At 46.0% G+C, this 17,059-nt stretch overlaps 1 protein-coding gene across 8 annotated transcripts in view; it reads left to right on the plus strand.

Moving 5' to 3' along the window:
• Positions 1-2,003: 2,003 nt before the first annotated feature.
• CLIP1 (CAP-Gly domain containing linker protein 1) overlaps positions 2,004-17,059 on the plus strand; it is a 149,700-nt gene continuing 134,644 nt past the window's right edge. For 3 of the 8 annotated variants that reach the window (XM_039471897.2, XM_039471899.2, XM_039471902.2), the window contains exon 1: positions 2,004-2,155. The gene's annotated coding sequence lies outside the window, so the exon portion shown is untranslated. Of the gene's footprint in view, positions 2,156-2,625; positions 2,916-2,943; positions 3,015-3,038; positions 3,190-17,059 lie in introns of those variants that run through there. The other 5 variants (XM_074402117.1, XM_039471903.2, XM_074402116.1 and 2 more) reach the window with 5 other exon arrangements.

The following is a 17,059-nucleotide window of genomic DNA, read 5'->3' on the forward strand; positions in this document are numbered from 1 at the left end:
TTGACCAGGATGGTCTCGATCTCTTGACCTCGTGATCCACCCATCTCGGCCTCCCAAAGTGCTGGGATTACAGGCGTGAACCACTGTGCCCAGCCATTTAATATATATTTTTAAAATCAAAATTAATGCTGAGACTCCATGATGAACAAAATTATATATATATATATATATATATATATATATATATATATTTTTTTTTTTTTTTTTTTTTTTTTTTTGAGACAGGATCTCCCTCCAGCACCCAGACTGGAGTGCAGTGGCTTGAACTCGGGACTACAACCTCAACCTCCTAAGTTCAAGCAATTCTCGTGCCTCAGCCTCCTGAGTAGCTGGGACTACAGACATGCACCACAACACTCACTTAATTTTTGTATTTTTTGTTAGAGACAGGGTTTCACCATGTTGGCCAGGCTGGTCTTGAACTACTGACTGCAGGTAATCCACCCACCTGGGCCTATCAACATGCTGGGATTACAGCGAGAGCCACGCGCCCGGCCCCAAAACAATTTTTTTTTTTTTTTTTAAAGACAGGGTTTCACCATGTTGGTCAGGCTGGTTTTGAACTCCTGACCTCAGGTGATCCTCCAGCCTTGGCCTCCAAAGTGCTTGGATTACAGGCGTGAGCCACCACGCCCGGCCCAAAACAATATTTTTAATAAAGACAGCCTCCGCAGAATGAGTAGAGGAGAAAAGATAAGCCCGTAAGTGTTCCTGTCTGTGCCTCATTCTATGGCATCTATGAGACCACAGTTCGCTACTCAGAGCCGAAAACTGTTTAGATAGGGAGTGAGGTATGCCTTTCAGATTAGGAATATGGATATGGGATTTCAGGACTACCACCACCTGACCTTGCAGCCTGTAAATTAGGGCGATGTTGAATTAGGTAACAGCATTTTGGGGGATTTCAGACATGAATGGGGAGGAGGGGCCAGGAGATAAATTTACTTTGTTCAGAACTTCGTGCATTTCCAGTGCAGTTCCCTCCCCCTGCTGGTCCAGGCAGCACAGTGCTTTGAATAAAGGTCAGCTAGAGGGTCACCCGCCAATTATTCTCTTCTACTGGCAAGGAGGAGGAAGCCCCTGCCCCCTTATCCCCCGAAAAATCCTGGGCTTCTCAGACAGCTGCAAATTCCTCCCTGGGGCTGCAAAGCTTCTGGGGTTGCCATGGTCCATGGGAGTGAAATGCTGGCCGCCCTCTGCTGCCCCAGCCCCGAGCAGGCTGTTGCAGCCTTCTCTCCTGCCCCTTTCAAAAGCTTTTAAAGGCGATCCCAGGGGGGAGGGAGGATGGGACACTAACCAGGGCTTCCGTCCAGGCAGCCAGGGCGAATAAAAGAGGCTTTTCTCAAACGAACGGGGCAAACCCTGGGCTTGTTTCAAAGGATTTTTAACCCGCGGTCTTTCCCGAAGGGAAGTGGGGAGCAGAGATAGTTCTTCCCGAGCTTGACCTGCTGTAGGGAGCTCCTTTCAGCATTTTTTTCCAGGGATGCCTCATTCAGGGTCTTTCCCTGGAGGGAGGCGAGGGCAGAGATGATCCTTCCCGATCCCAACCTTAACCTGCTGTCGGAAGCTCCTTGCAGCCAGTTCAAAGGATTTCTCACCCTGGTCTGGCGGGAAGGGGAAGGGCAAACAAAATGAATCGGCCCCAAAGAGCAGGCTGAGGTCGAGGCTGAACGGGGCTCTTGGGTGTGACTTGCAAATTATGGGAGCACTTAGCAGAAGAAATGACGAGAAGCCCCTCCAAGCAGGCCTCTGGGTTTTCCCTCGCACCTTGCTTCCAGTGCCGGGGCTTGGGAGGGTCCGAGGGCGGAGCGGCTGGCGCGCCGGGGCCCGGGTCGCCTCCCCGGGTCGCCTCCCCGGGCCGCGGTGGGCGCAGACAAAGAGGCGGGGGGGCGGCGCGGTGCCGGGCGCGGGCGGCAGGGCCGGTGCGGGCTCGGGGGGCCGGGCCCGCCAGGCGGGCGCGGCGGCGGATCGCAGGGAGGAGTCGCGCGGCGTCTTCTCCTGGCGGCGCGCGCCCGCCCGGCCCCGCGGCGGCGGCGGCGCGTCACGCTCTCCCCCGCCCCGAGCCGACAAGCCGGCAGGCGGGAGGCGGCGGCCGCGGCGGCTGCTGCTGCTGCTGCAGTGGGGCAGGTGGCGGCGACCGGTGGCGTCAGAAGCGGTGAGAGGAGCGCGGCGCGGGCCCTCTGCCCTTCCCGGCCCCCTCCTCCCCTGCCCGCCTCCTGGCCCGCGCGCGGGGCCCGCCCGGGGTCGGGTCGGGGGTCGAGGCCCGGCGTCCCGGAGCGGGGCTGAGCCTCGGGCGCCGGGGCCATCCGGGAGGGGAGCGCGGGAGTCTCGGGTGGCCGGCGCCGGAGGCCGGGGGTCCCTCTGGCGCTGGAAGAGTGGCGGCCCTGTCAGCGCCGAGCCGGGCCTTCCCTTCCTCCGCCCGCCTCAAGATGGAGCTTGGACTCCTTGCCCCTGCGCCGCCCCAGGCGCCGCTCCCTCCCTCGTGTCCTGCTCCCTCCCCCTGGGCCGCGGGGCGGGTGTGGGGTCGGCAGGACCCCCGGGAGGGCGAGGCCGGGCGGGACCTGTTGCCCTGGGCGCCGCGCCTGTCACCTGAGCGCATTCCTCGGGCCCTGGGCGCCCGGCGCCCTCGAGCCGGCATGGAGGGCACCCTGGCCCGGCTTCCCCTGCTGCCCCGGCTTTTGTTTCCCTCCCGAGTCGGGCTGTGATTCTCGGGGACCGGGGGAGGCTGGAGGTGACCAGATCGCTCTCGGGTTTCCGAAATCACACCGCTGCCCGGTAACCCGAACCTTCTACCGCGGCAGGGGATTGGCGTTGAAGGCGGGTGACACTTGTTCCGAGGCGATTGTACAAGCAGAGCCCAGCGATTGCCCGGATCGGAAGGTCCTGGCTTTCAAACACCGGATTTTGATTCGGGGGTGAGTCCTGAATCCGGCTGTTTCTCCACTTCATGTGGCTTTTCCATCTGGCAGGAGCCGAGCGCCACCCCCTCCTCCCTGCACAGCCCCACCTCTTTGGTATGGAGAAATTACACGTTGTCCGTCATCGGTTTAGATACCTGTTTTTAGCAAAACTTGGGCGCCAGTGAACTGTTTTTTTAAAAAGAGGGCGGAGAAGATTCTGTAATTGTGTGTGTGTGATTCAGCAGCCTGGCCTTCTTCCTCTCTGAGGACAGTGGCCCCTAGCAGCTCTGTAAGTATTAAGTGTTGTCGCCGCCGCCGTCGTTAGGGTTATGATTCTGGCTGTTCTTATTATTTGATTTTTATCACTACTGTTACCTATGGTATCCACGAATCAGGAGAGTGTCTCAGAGTCAGGAATGTGTGTGTTTGACTTTCAGATTTAATGGTAACCTTTGGCAGGAATCCCCAGGCATGTCACTTCTCAGCCTTGGGGTCTTTTTTTCCTCTGTAAATTATAACAATGAACATGTATTGAAGGCATCTTGTGGCCAGGCTCTGGGCAAGTCTTTTATTTGCTTTATTTCATTTAATCAACCCAACCCAGTGAGGGTGCTGTAATTATGTACATTTGACAGGAGGTCATGGAAAGGTCAAGTAACTTGACAGGGGCCATACAGCTGATAACCCTATACTAATCGAATAACTAAGTACCTGAAGTCAGAATACCTTTCACCAGCGTGTGAGCTCAGGTATTCTGACTTAAGGTGCTTAGTTATTCGATTAGGGAATCTGTGGCAAAAAGCAAGTCTGGCTTGTTTATTTATGAGAGGGTGCCTCACTCTGTCGCTAAGGCGGGAGTGCAGTGAGATCTCAGCTCACTGCAACCTCTGCTTCCTGAGTTCAAGCTATTCTCATGCCTCAGCCTCCTAAGTAACTAGGATTACAGGTGCCTGCCACCATGCCTGGCTAATTTTTTTTTTTTTTTTTTTTTTTTTTTTTTTTGTTGTTGTTGTTGTTGAGATGCAGTTTCTCTCTTATTACCCAGGCTGGAGTGCAATGGCGCGATCTCGGCTCACCGCAACCTCCGCCTCCTGGGTTCAGGCAATTCTCCTGCCTCAGCCTCCTGAGTAGCTGGGATTACAGGCACGCGCCACCATGCCCAGCTAATTTTTTGTATTTTTAGTAGAGACGGGGTTTCACCATGTTGACCAGGATGGTCTCGATCTCTTGACCTCGTGATCCACCCGCCTTGGCCTCCCAAAGTGCTGGGATTACAGGCTTGAGCCACCACACCCGGCCTAATTTTTGTATTTGTAGTAGAGTTGGGGTTTCACCATGTTGCCCAGGCAGGTCTCGAACTCCTGGGCTCAAGTGATCCACCCGCCTTGGCTTCCCAAAGTGCTGGGATTACAGGTGTGAACCACCGCACCTGTCCACAAGGCTGGTCTTTATGAAAGCGAAGTTGAAATTGGTGATTGCTTGTGCCCAATTTTTAAGGTTCAGAGAAAGCAGTTAAGTATGTCTTCCCAGTAGATCTAGTTCAGAGAGTTAACACCAAAACTGCATGGGACCCTGGGTAGGTATTTTGCCTGAAGATCAAGATTTTCCCCTTCCCTACCTTTTTTTTTTGAGATGGAGTTTCGCTCTTGTTACCCAGGCTGGAGTGCAATGGCGCGATCTCGGCTCACCGCAACCTCCGCCTCCTGGGTTCAGGCAATTCTCCTGCCTCAGCCTCCTGAGTAGCTGGGATTACAGGCATGTGCCACCATGCCCAGCAAATTTTTTTTTTTTTTTTTCCTTTTTTTTTGAGACGGTGTTTCGCTCTTGTTACCCAGGCTGGAGTGCAATGGCGCAATCTCGGCTCACCGCAACCTCCGCCTCCTGGGCTCAGGCAATTCTCCTGCCTCGGCCTCCTGAGTAGCTGGGATTACAGGCATGCACCACCACGCCCAGCTAACTTTTTGTATTTTTAGTAGAGACGGGGTTTCACCATGTTGACCAGGATGGTCTCGATCTCTTGACCTCGTGATCCACCCGCCTCGGCCTCCCAAAGTGCTGGGATTACAGGCTTGAGCCACCGAGCCCGGCCTTCCTTCCCTACTTTTTAAATCATTGCTTAACTCCAGCTTGCACTTGAGTATGACATAAACTAATCTGATTTCTGTCCTATTGACGAGTTTAGAATCTGACATCCTTATCTTTTTTTTTTTTTTTTTTTTGACACAGTTTCACTCTTGTTGCCTAGACTGGAGTACAGTAGTGCAATCTTGGGTCACTGCAGCCTCCGCCTCCTGGGTTCAAGCTATCATCCTGCCTCAGCCTCCCGAGTAGCTGGGATTACAGGTGGCTGCCACCACGTACGGCTAATTGTTTTGCAGTTTTATATTAGAAACAGGGTTTCATTATGTTGGCCAGGCTAGTCTCTAACTCCTGACCTCAGGTGATCCACATGCCTCAGCCACCCAAACTGCTGGGATTATAGGTGTGAGCCACTGTGCCGGCCTGGTGTCCTTATCTTTAAAAAAAATTTTTTTTAACCTAGTGGCTAACATTCGCCCTGTCACATCCCATGTGACTCATAACGGGTGTGAACTAACTCAGTCATGTTTGACTCTTGCTTTTTAAGTACTGTCTGCTGGGTGTAAGAGATGAATTGATTATCTTATGTCACATACTGGTCACCTGGTGTTCTTCATTATTACTTACAGGTAGATTTGTGGTCTTCCTTGAATAGATATATCAAGGCCAGGGTCTTCACTTTATGGATTCTTGCAGAATTCTGCGGCGTTTCATGTACTTTGTAAATGTTTATTTCTTATATATTTTTTAATTAAGATTTTTCTTTTTCTTCTTTCATTTAAAAAAATTTTCTTATTTTTATTTATTTATTTTTTGAGACAGAGTCTCACTCTGTTGCCCAGGCTGGGGTGCAGTGGTGCAATTTTGGCTAACAGCAACCTCTGCCTCCTGGGTTCAAGTGATTTTCCCACCTCAGCATCCTAAGTAGCTGGAACAACAGGCACCTGCCACCACGCCTGGCTAATGTTTGTATTTTTAGTAGAACTGGAGTTTTGCTATGTTGGCCAGGCTGGTCTCGAACTCTTGACCTCAAGTGATCCACCTGCCTTGGCCTCCCAAAGTGTTGGGATTATAGGTATGAGCCACTGCATCTGGCCATTTCTTAGTTAATTGAAAATATAAGGTTCATAAATTTTAGGATTGACTTTATAGAAGTCAAAGCCAAAGGAAAAAACAGAAGGTAGTTTAGTAAAGTCACAGGAAGAGGGTTTAATATTTGTTAACATTACAAGAGAATTTTGTTTGTATAGTGTTAACTAAATTGAGACTTTGACTTTGTATGACTTTTCACTATCCAAATAATCACCTTCTTTCTCCTCTGAGAGGTCAAATGTGTTTTTCTCTGATAGGAAGAGTAGACATAGACAGTGTTTATTAGTCATGGCAAGCCTGTAGTTCTCCTTTACAGAACTATTTTTTTTTTTTTTTTTTTTTTTGAGACAGAGTCTCGCTGTGTTGCCAGGCGCCAGGCTGGAGTGCAGTGGCGCGATCTCGGCTCACTGCAACCTCCTCCTCCTGGGTTCAAGCGATTCTCCTGCCTCAGCCTCCCGAGTAGCTGGGACTACAGGCGCGCACCACCACGCCCAGCTAATTTTTGTATTTTTTAGTAGGGACGGGGTTTCAACATGGTCTCAATCTCTTGACCTCATGATCCCCTTGCCTCAGCCTCCCAAAGTGCTGGGATTACAGGCGTGATACAGTACTTTTTTTTTTTTTTTTTTTTTTTTTTTAAGACGGAGTTTCGCTCTTGTTACCCAGGCTGGAGTGCAATTGCGCGATCTCGGCTCACCGCAACCTCCGCCTCCTGGGTTCAGGCAATTCTCCTGCCTCAGCCTCCTGAGTAGCTGGGATTACAGGCACGCGCCACCATGCCCAGCTAATTTTTTGCATTTTTAGTAGAGACGGGGTTTCACCATGTTGACCAGGATGGTCTCGATCTCTTGACCTCGTGATCCACCCGCCTCGGCCTCCCAAAGTGCTGGGATTACAGGCTTGAGCCACCGCGCCCGGCCCTGATACAGTACTTTTTAAGAGACAGGGTCTCACTTTGTCACCCAGGTTGGATTGCAGTGGCACAATCATAGTTCACTTCCGCCTCGAACTCCTGGGCTCAAGCAGTCCTCCCACTTCACCCTCTTGAGTAGCTAGGACTACAGGTGCATGCTATCATGACTGGCTAATTTAAAATATATATAAACATGTATATATATTTACATAAATATATGTATATATGTGTGTATATATTATATATATATACATGTATATATCTACGTGTATATATACATATATACCCGTATATATACATATATGTACATATATGTGTGTATATATACATATACATGTGTATATATATATTTTTTGAGAAAGAGTCTCTGTTGCCCAGGCTGGAGTGCAATGGCGCGATCTTAGCTCATCGCAACCTCTGCCTCCCAGGATCGAGTGATTTTCCTGCCTCAGCCTCCCGAGTAGTTGGAATTACAGGTGCCTGCCACTACGCGCAGCTAATTTTTGTATTTTTAGTAGAGACGAGGTTTTACCATGTTAGTTAGGCTGATCTTGAACTCCCGACCTCAGGTGATCCATCTGTCTTGGCCTCACCAAGTGCTGGGATTATAGGCGTGAACCACTATGCCTGGCTAAACAATTTTTTTTTTTCCTGTAGAGATGAGGTCTTGCTATGTTTCTCTGGCTTGTCTCAAACTCCTAGGCTCAAACAATCCTAACTTGGCCTCCCAAAGTGCTGGGATTACTGGCATGAGCCACCTTGTCCAGCCCCACTATCCAAATAATTAACTTCTTTCCTCTTCCTTGTACAAATGAGGTGGAAGGTCAAGTGTGTTTTTCTTTTATTTGAAGAGTAGACAGTGTTGTTTATTATGACAAGTCTGTAGTTCTCTGTCGCAGTATTTTTGAAGTGTGACAGCTTCTCTAAAGGCAGCTTGTAGGGCTATGATGTACCTATCTGTGGGCTGTAACTATGTCTCATTTGGTATTCACGCAACAAATATTTATTGAGCATGTACTGTGTGCCAGGTACCATTCTAGATGCTGGTAATACAACAATGAATAAAAGACAAATCCCTATTCTCTTGGAACTTCCCTTCAAGTAGGGAGGGCAGACAAGAAACAGAAATTAAATTTATTTTAGGTTAGGTGATACATAGCAACGAAAAAAAAAAATCAGCGAAGGCTACTCAGGAGGCTGAGGCAGGAGAATGGCTTGAACCCTGGAGGCAGAGGTTGCAGTGGGCCGAGATCGTGCCACTGTACTCCAGCCTGTGCGACAGAGTGAGACTCTTGTTTCAAAAAAAAAAAAAAAAAATCAGAGAAGGGAAAGTATGAAGTACTGTGGCTATGAGTTAGAATAATGGAAATTTTACCTAGGGCAGCAAGAGGAGACCTAGCTTAGGAGGTGACTTTGAGTAAAGACTTGAAGTGAGAGAATGTAAAATCCAGAGAGAAAAACATCCTAGGAAGAAGGAAGGAGGAGGCAGGACGTTTAAGACTTTCTAGACTGGAGTCCTTAAAATATGTATTTGTTGAAATATGAAAAAATATGGAATTATTATTATTATTATTATTTTTTGAGATGGAGTCTCGCTTTGTCCCCAGGTTGGAGTACAGTGGCGTGATCTCAGCTCACTGTAACTTCCGACTCCCTGGTTCAAGTGATTCTCGTTGTACCTAAAAAGTGCAATTTTATTTTCAATTAAAAAAAAAACAACAAAGTGATTCTCCTGCTTCTGCCTTCTGAGTAGCTGGGTTTACAGGCATGCACCACCACGACCAGCTAATTTTTGTATCTTTAGTAGAGATGAAGTTTCATCATGTTGGCCAGGATGGTCTTGATCTCCTGACCTCATGATCCGCTTACCTCAGCCTCCCAAAGTGCTAGGATTACAGGCGTAAGCCACTGCCCCAGCATTTTTAACTTTTGTTTATTTATGTTTTCTATTTAATTGAGACAGAGTATCACTCCGTCACCCAGGCTGGAATGCAGTGGCTCCATCCTGGCTCACTGCAACCTCTGCCTCCCAGCTTCAAGCGAGTCTCCTGACTCAGCCTCCTGAGTAGCTGAGATTACAGGCGTATGCCACCATGCCTAGCTAATTTTTGTATTTTTAGTGGAGACAGGGTTTCACCATGTTGGCCAGGATGGTCTCAAACTTCTGACCTCTGGTGATCTGCCCACCTCACCTCCCAAAGTGCTGGGATTACAGGCATGATCCACTGTGCCCAGCCTTTTATGGCTTTTATTTTTTAGAGGCAGTGTCTTACTCTGTCACCAGGCTGGTATGCAGTGGTACAATTATAACTCACTGTAGCCTTGGACTCCTGGGCTCAAATCAGCCTTCTGCCTCAGCCACCTGAGTATCTAGGACCACAGGTGGGCACCACCATGCTCAGCAAAACTTTTTTGGAACTGTTGGTCTCAAGCGATCCTCCCACCTTGCCCTCCCAGAGTGTTGGGATTACAAGTGTGATCCACCACACCCGGGCACCATGTTATTGTTATAATTATTTTTTGAGATGGAGCTTCCCTCTTGATGCCCAGGCTGGAGTGCAATGGTGCCATCTCAGCTCACCACAGCCTCCATCTCCTGGGTTAAAGCGATTCTCCTGCCTCAGCCTCCTGAGTAGCTGGGATTACAGGCACGTGCCACCATGCCCAGCTAATGTTTTGTATTTTTAGTAGAGACGGGGTTTCACCATGTTGACCAGGATGGTCTTGATCTCTTGACCTCATGATCCACCCGCCTCGGCATCCCAAAGTGCTGGGATTACAGGCTTGAGCCACCGCACCTGGCCTAGATATGAATTTTTAGATAGCTGTTTAGGGAAGCTTTAAACTATTAACAGACTCATATATATATATATATATATATATATATATATAATTTATTATTATTTTTTGGAGACAGAATCTTTGTCTGTCACCTAGGCTGGCGTGCAGTGGTGTGATCTTCACTCACTATAGTCTCTGCCCCCTGGGTTCAAACCGCCTCCTGAGTTCAAACAGCCTCCTGAGTAGCTGGCATTATAGGCATGTGTCACAATGCCCAGACAATTTTTGAGTACTTTTAATATACATGGTGTGTTTCCCATAAAGGCGGAATTCAAATCTGTATACTTTAAGTTGGCATTTGGGTTACAATGCACTCTTAAGGGAAACCATAATGACCGATGGTACTATACAGGAATTTTGGACAGGCTCAGTGGCTCATGTCGATATCCCAGCACTTTGGGAGGCTAAGGCAGGAGGATCACTGGAGTCCAGAGACCAGCTTTGGCAACACAGTGAGACCCCCTTCTCTACAAAAACTTAACAAAATTAGCTGGGTGTGATGGTACATGATTGTAGTCCCGCCTACTTGGGAGGCTGAGGCAGGAGGATCTCTTGAACCCAGGAGGCTGTGGTGAACTGTGTTCATACCATTGCACTTCAAGCTGGGCGACAAAGAGATCCTGCCTCAAAAAAGAACAAAAAACAAAGTACATATATTAAAGTGTACAATTCAATCAAAATTAAAAAATAAAAATAGCCGGGTGTGATGGCTCACGCCTGTAATCCTAACACTTTAGGAGGCCGAGGTGGGTGGATCACCTGAGGTCAGGAGTTCAAGACCAGCCTGTCCATCATGGTGAAACCTCATCTTTAAAAAAAAAATAAAAAATAAAAATAATTTCAAGGAAGAATGACCTCTTCAGGTTTCAATGAAGGGAACAGAGGGAGGCCTTTTGTTGTTGTTGTTTGTAGGTTGGCAGACTATAATTAATTAGCCAACCTTGAGTTTGGCTAGGACATCTGGAGTAAAATTCTGGCCCTGGCACCAAGTACCAAGGAATCTTGGCCACAGTTAGTAAAGAGCTTTTTTTTTTTTTCAATCTCCATCTGGTACTTTCAGAAGGACAGATTCCACTAGCGCTAACTGAATGGGTGGGTCTGCTTTATAATTGTCTATTTATTGTGGTTCAGTAACAAAATCTTAAAAGTATGCTTTTCAAAATCTTTGAAAAGAGGAAGTAGGCATATTACAGAGAGTCCCTACTGGGAACCCTCCTTGGTATCTCTTACCCTGGGGAAATATATTCTGATCTACCTCTTTGCAGGAATGCTAATGAGACTACAGGCAGACATTTTGCTGCCCTAATGTTTTCTATAAGCACAAGCTCTAAAATACTTCCGACTTGAATTAAGTAGATTGGTGTTTGTTTGCTCCTTTGCTTACTTATATCTAAGTATGGCTTGGATAGATTCCAGTTTAACTCTGACCGTTTTTAACACTTAAAATTGCGGAGTCCTTGATTTATAATATCTTCTCTGAAGTCAAGGGCCAGAAGATCCAGATGTTCAGGATGTGCCAATCATCCAAAATTTGGGTTTGATGTATAAAGGGAAGGCACTATAATGAGTCTTTTTTTCCCCCTGATTTTAAAAATCTCTTTTTTTACTCAAGTATTGCAGTGAAATATTTGGCTTATTTCCCCTCTTCTTCGGAAAGATAAGAGCCACTAGGGATGTTTTCCTGAAAATCTTTTAATCAAGGCTTTGCCCTCTTGCTTCCTCTTCTGGCTGATTTACGCCATATAATGACTTTTTTTTTTTCTTTTGAGTCTTGCTCTGTTGCCCAGGCTGGAGTACAGTGGCATGATCCCGGCTCACTGAAACTTCTGCCACCCGGGTTCAAGCAATTCTCCTGCCTCAGCCTCCCGAACAGCTGGGATTACAGACATGCACCACCCTGTCCAGCTAATTTTTTTTTTTTTTTTTTTTTTTTTTGTATTTTTAGTAGAGACGGGGTTTCACCATGTTGATGAGGCTGGTCTTGAATTCCTGACCTTGTGATCTGCTTGCCTTGGCCTCCCAAAGTGCTGGGATTACAGGCATGAGTCACTGCCCCGGGCCATGACTTCTTATTAGAGACATTATGTTCTAATCTTTAAAGTAGGAAGGAAGCTATTTAGACTTTTCCTTTCAAGACTGTAGAATAAACAAACTTTATAAGCAGGATGATTTTTCTTTTTTTTTTTTTTTTTTTGAGATGGAGTTTTGCTCTTGTTACCCAGGCTGGAGTGCAATGGCGCGATCTCGGCTCACCGCAACCTCCGCCTCCTGGGTTCAGGCAGTTCTCCTGCCTCAGCCTCCTGAGTAGCTGGGATTACAGGCACGCGCCGCCATGCCCAGCTAATTTTTTGTATTTTTAGTAGAGACAGGGTTTCACCATGTTGACCAGGATGGTCTCGATCTCTTGACCTCGTGATCCACCCGCCTCGGCCTCCCAAAGTGCTGGGATTACAGGCTTGAGCCACCGCGCCCGGCATTAGGATGATTTTTCTATAGCATAAGTGAAAGAAAACTTAATGCCTGGGCTTCTGAAAAGTGTGTATTTTTATTACATGAAACCATATTACTAGTTTGTGTTGAAAGGTATATGTAGCATGCTTAGGTTGTCATCTGGAGAATCTAGTATTAGAATCAGGTTTAGATTTTAGAAAAAAATGTTTTCCAGTGAAGTTTTTTTGAGGGTGTTAGGTTTATTTTTTTTCCTTATTTATTAGTTTTAAGATGGTCATTACATTTTAGTAACATAATGTATTCCTCTTAAAATATGTGGGTTCATTGCATAAATTATAACATTTGCATATATACAAAAACACGGAAAAAAGAATATTATTAATGATGTTACTGCCCAGAGGAATCCCTTCAATATTTTAGACTATGTCCTTTCAGTTTTTTTTTTTTTTTTTTTTTTTTTTGAGATGGAGTTTCACTCTTGTTACCCAGGCTGGAGTGCAATGGCGCGATCTCGGCTCACCGCAACCTCCGCCTCCTGGGTTCAGGCAATTCTCCTGCCTCAGCCTCCTGAGTAGCTGGGATTACAGGCACGCGCCACCATGCCCAGCTAATTTTTTGCATTTTTAGTAGAGACGGGGTTTCACCATGTTGACCAGGTTGGTCTCGATCTCTCGACCTTGTGATCCACCCGCCTCGGCCTCCCAAAGTGCTGGGATTACAGGCTTGAGCCACCGCGCCCGGCTTTTTTTTTTTTTTTTGAGATGGAGTTTGACTCTGTCTCCCAGGCTGGAATGCAGTGGTTTGATCACGGCTCACTGCAACCTCTGCCTCCTGGGTTCAAATGATTCTCCAGCCTCAGCCTCTCGAGTAGCTGGGATTACCGGCACATGCCACCATGACCGACTAATTTTTGTATTTTTAGTAGAGATAGGGTTTTGCAATGTTGGCCAGGCTGGTTTCGAACTCCTGAGCTTATGAGATCTGCCTACCTCAGCCTCCCAAAGTGCTGGGATTAAAGGGGTGAGGCACAATGCCTGGCCTCAGTCGTCTTATTAAAAAATTTTTTTTGAACAGGTGCGTTTGCTCATCCTTGTAATCCCAGCACTTTGGCAGGCTGAAGTGGGTGGGTTCTCTGAGCTCAGGAGTTAGAACTCAGGGCAACATGGCAAAACCCCATCTCTACAAAAACGGAAGTTATCCAGGCATGATGATGTGTGTCTCAGCCACTCAGGAGGCTGTGGTGGGAGGATTACTTGAGCCCAGGAGCTTGAGGCTGCAGAAAACCATGATTGTGCCATTGCACTCCAGCTTGGGTGACAGAGTGAGACCCTGTCTCTTAAAAAAAAAAAAAAAAAAAGAGACCGGGCACAGTGGCTCATGCTTATAAATCCAGCACTTTGGGAGGCTGAGATGGGCAGATCACATGAGGTCACGAGTTTGAGACCAGCCTGGTCAGCATGGTGAAACCCCGTCTCTACTAAAAATACAAAAAATAGCTGGGTGTGGTGGTGTATGCCTGTAATCCCAGCTACTCAGGAGGCTGAAGCAGGAGAACTGCTTGAGCCTGAGAGGCAGAGGTTGCAGTGAGCCGAGATTGTGCCTTGCACTCCAGCCTAAGCAACAAGAGTGAAACGCCGTCTCAAAAAAAAAAAAAAAAAGAAAAAATAACTGGTTGTAGATAGTAGGAAAACTGCTAAGTATATTAGTTATTTTTTAAGAACAACAGCTTTATTGAGATATAATTTATATGCCATACAGTTTACCAACTTAAAGTATACAATTCAGTGGTTTTTAATATACTCACAGTTGTGCAACCATCGCCGTTATCAGTTTTACTATATTTTCATTTTTTTTCTTTTCTCCCAGTTGGAAAAGTAAGTTTTAGTATATTTTCATCATCCCCAAGAGAAATCATGTATCCATTAGCAGTCACTCCTTGTTCATCCCAACTTTCCCAGCCCTAGGCAGGAGGCCAAGAGTTTGATGCCAGCCTAAGCAACATGGCAAATCTGCTGTCATCTCTACAGATTTGGTTATTCTGGACATTTTATTTAAAGGGTCTCATACACTATGACTAGCTTCCTTCACTTAATACAGCATTTTCAAGGTTCCTCCATGTTGTGGCATGCATCTGCCCTTGATTCCTTTTTATAACTGAATAATATTCTGTTAGGTAGATATACCCCGATACCACATTTAGTCTCTTCATCACTGGATGAACCTTTGGATTTTTTTCACTTTTTGTCTCATGAACACTGCCGCTGTGAGCATTCATGTATACGTTTTTTTTTTTTTTTTTTTGAGATGGAGTTTCATTCTTGTTGCCCAGGCTGGAGTACAATGGTGTGATCTTGGCTAACTGAAACCTCCGCTTCCTGGGTTCAAGTGATTCTCCTGCCTCAGCCTCTCCAGTATGTGGGATTACAGGTGCCTGCCACCACACCCGGCTAATTTTTATATTTTTATTAGAGACAGATTTCACCATGTTGGCCAGACTGATCTCAAACTCCTGACCTCAGCTGATCTGCCCATCTCAGCCTCCCAAAGCGTTGGGATTACAGGTGTGAGCCACCTCGGCTGGCACTTGTGTATAATTTTTTTGTTTTTTTATTTTTATTTTTGTGTATAAATTTTTTTGTGGACATATACTTGCTTTTATCTTGGGTCTATGCCTTAGAATGCTGTAGAATTGCTGGGTCATATGGGAACTGCACCTTTTGAGGCACTGCAATACTGTTTTCCAAAGTGGTTGTACCACCAGCAATGAATGAGATTCAGCTCGTCCAAATCCTCCCCAGTACTTTTATGTGTTTTTGATTATAGTCAAACTAGAGAGGGTGCAGTGTGGTATTTCGTCATGATTTTGATTTGTATTTACCTGGTGGCTAGTAATATTGAACATCTTTTCATGTGCTTATTGGCCATTTGTATAGCTTCTTTGGAGAAACAAGCATGTTATCTTTTTCTTTTTGCCTTCAAATTATTACTTATAAGTCTAGGCATGGTGGCTCATGCTTGTAATCCCAGCATTTTTGGAGGCTGAGGTGGGTGGATGACTTGAGGTCAGGAGTTCAAGACCAGCCTGGCCAACAGGGCAGAACCCCATCTTTAATAAAAATATGAGAATTAGCCAGGCATGGTGGCAGACACTTGCTACGAGGGAGGGTGAGGCAGGAGAATCGCTTGAACCTGGGAGGCAGAGGTTGCGGTGAGCTGAGATCACGCCACTGTACTCCAGTCTGGGTGACAGAGCGAGACTCTCTCAAAAACCAAACTATATATAGCCAAATTTCAGTTTTGTTACTTTTGGAAGATAGTACAAATTTCTTAACCTTTTGGAGTTCAGTTTTCTCACCTATAAATTGAAGATAATAGCTGCTTCATGTAGTGATTGCAAAGATTAAGTGAATTAATGTGTGTAAAACTCAGTAAATGTTACAATTCTTCGCTGTAATCCTGGTGTCTTATCTCTTACTGCTAAAGGAAGATACGCTTCAACCCCTCAATTTTATTCTTATTTAAATCAGAATGGGAGAAAACACTTTTATTGGGATGGGAAATTAAAACCTTTCTTTATACCATGTTTTAGAAAGTGAATTTGAGTAAGAGTGTCTTGCCATTATTTATTTTTATTTATTTATTTTTGTTTTCTTTTTTCTGTCTTGCTGTTATTGAAGGGCACTTTTTTTTTTTTTTTTTTTTTTTTTTGAGACAGAGTTTCTTATTGCCCAGGCTGGAGTGCAAGTGATTCACCACCTCCCAGGTTCAAGCGATTCTCCTGCCTCAGCCTCCTGTGTAGCTGGGATTACAGGCACCTGCCACCACGCCTGGCTAATTTTTGTATTTTTAGTAGAGACAGAGTTTTATCATATTGGTTAAGCTGGTCTCGAACTTCTGACTTTAGGTGTTCCACCCACCTCAGCCTCCTAAAGTGCTGGAACTACCAGCAAGAAAGCTTTTATAAAGAGAAAAACCAACCAAATTAGAAAGTCCTTGGTTCTTCTGAGTTGTCTTTGTGCACTTTTCTTGTTCAGAACAAACCGTTTTAGTATGCTTTTGCTTTTAGTGTGGGCTGTGTCTGACTGTTTAAGGGGTGGGCAACAATATGCCTACTTTTTTCCTTTGTAAAGAATGGAAAGGGAAATCAATTTTTTTTTTTTTTTTTTTTTTTTTTTTAAGACACGGTCTCATCAAAAACCCTCCTTGTAGCACGTGGTCTCACTCTGTCTCACAAAAAAAAAAAAAAAAAAAAACAAAAAACACCTCATCCAGGCTGGAATGCAGTGGCACAATCACAGCTCACTGCAGCCTCAATCTCCCAGGCTCAGGTGATCCTTCTGTGTCAGCCTCCCAAATAGCTGGGACTGCAGGCACACGACACCACACCTGGCTAATTTTTTGTAGAGATGGGGTTTCGCTGTGTTGCCCAGGCTGGTCTTGAACTCTTGGACTCAAGTGATCTTCCTGCCTCAGCCTCCCGAAGTGCTGAGATTATAAGTATGAGCCACCTTGGCTGGGAGGTCAATTTTAACTTGCCTTGAGATTGACTCTTTCATCCCACTGCTGTATATAACAGTTCAGAAACATTTATTCATCAGTTTACATTAGGGTCAGCAGCCTGGAGATTGGGGTTTTAGTCCTGGACTGTTAAGTAAGTATTACCTTGACAAATGATTTCACTTTTTAGAATCGGTTTTCTTGTTGGTAAAATGAGGAAGTTGAACTAGATTGCTAAAGTCTCTTCTGATTCTAAAATTTTATGATGCTATATTAAGCACATTGC

The sequence above is a fragment of the Saimiri boliviensis genome, chromosome 7 (assembly GCF_048565385.1).
Source record: "Saimiri boliviensis isolate mSaiBol1 chromosome 7, mSaiBol1.pri, whole genome shotgun sequence".
Taxonomy (NCBI): domain Eukaryota; kingdom Metazoa; phylum Chordata; class Mammalia; order Primates; family Cebidae; genus Saimiri; species Saimiri boliviensis.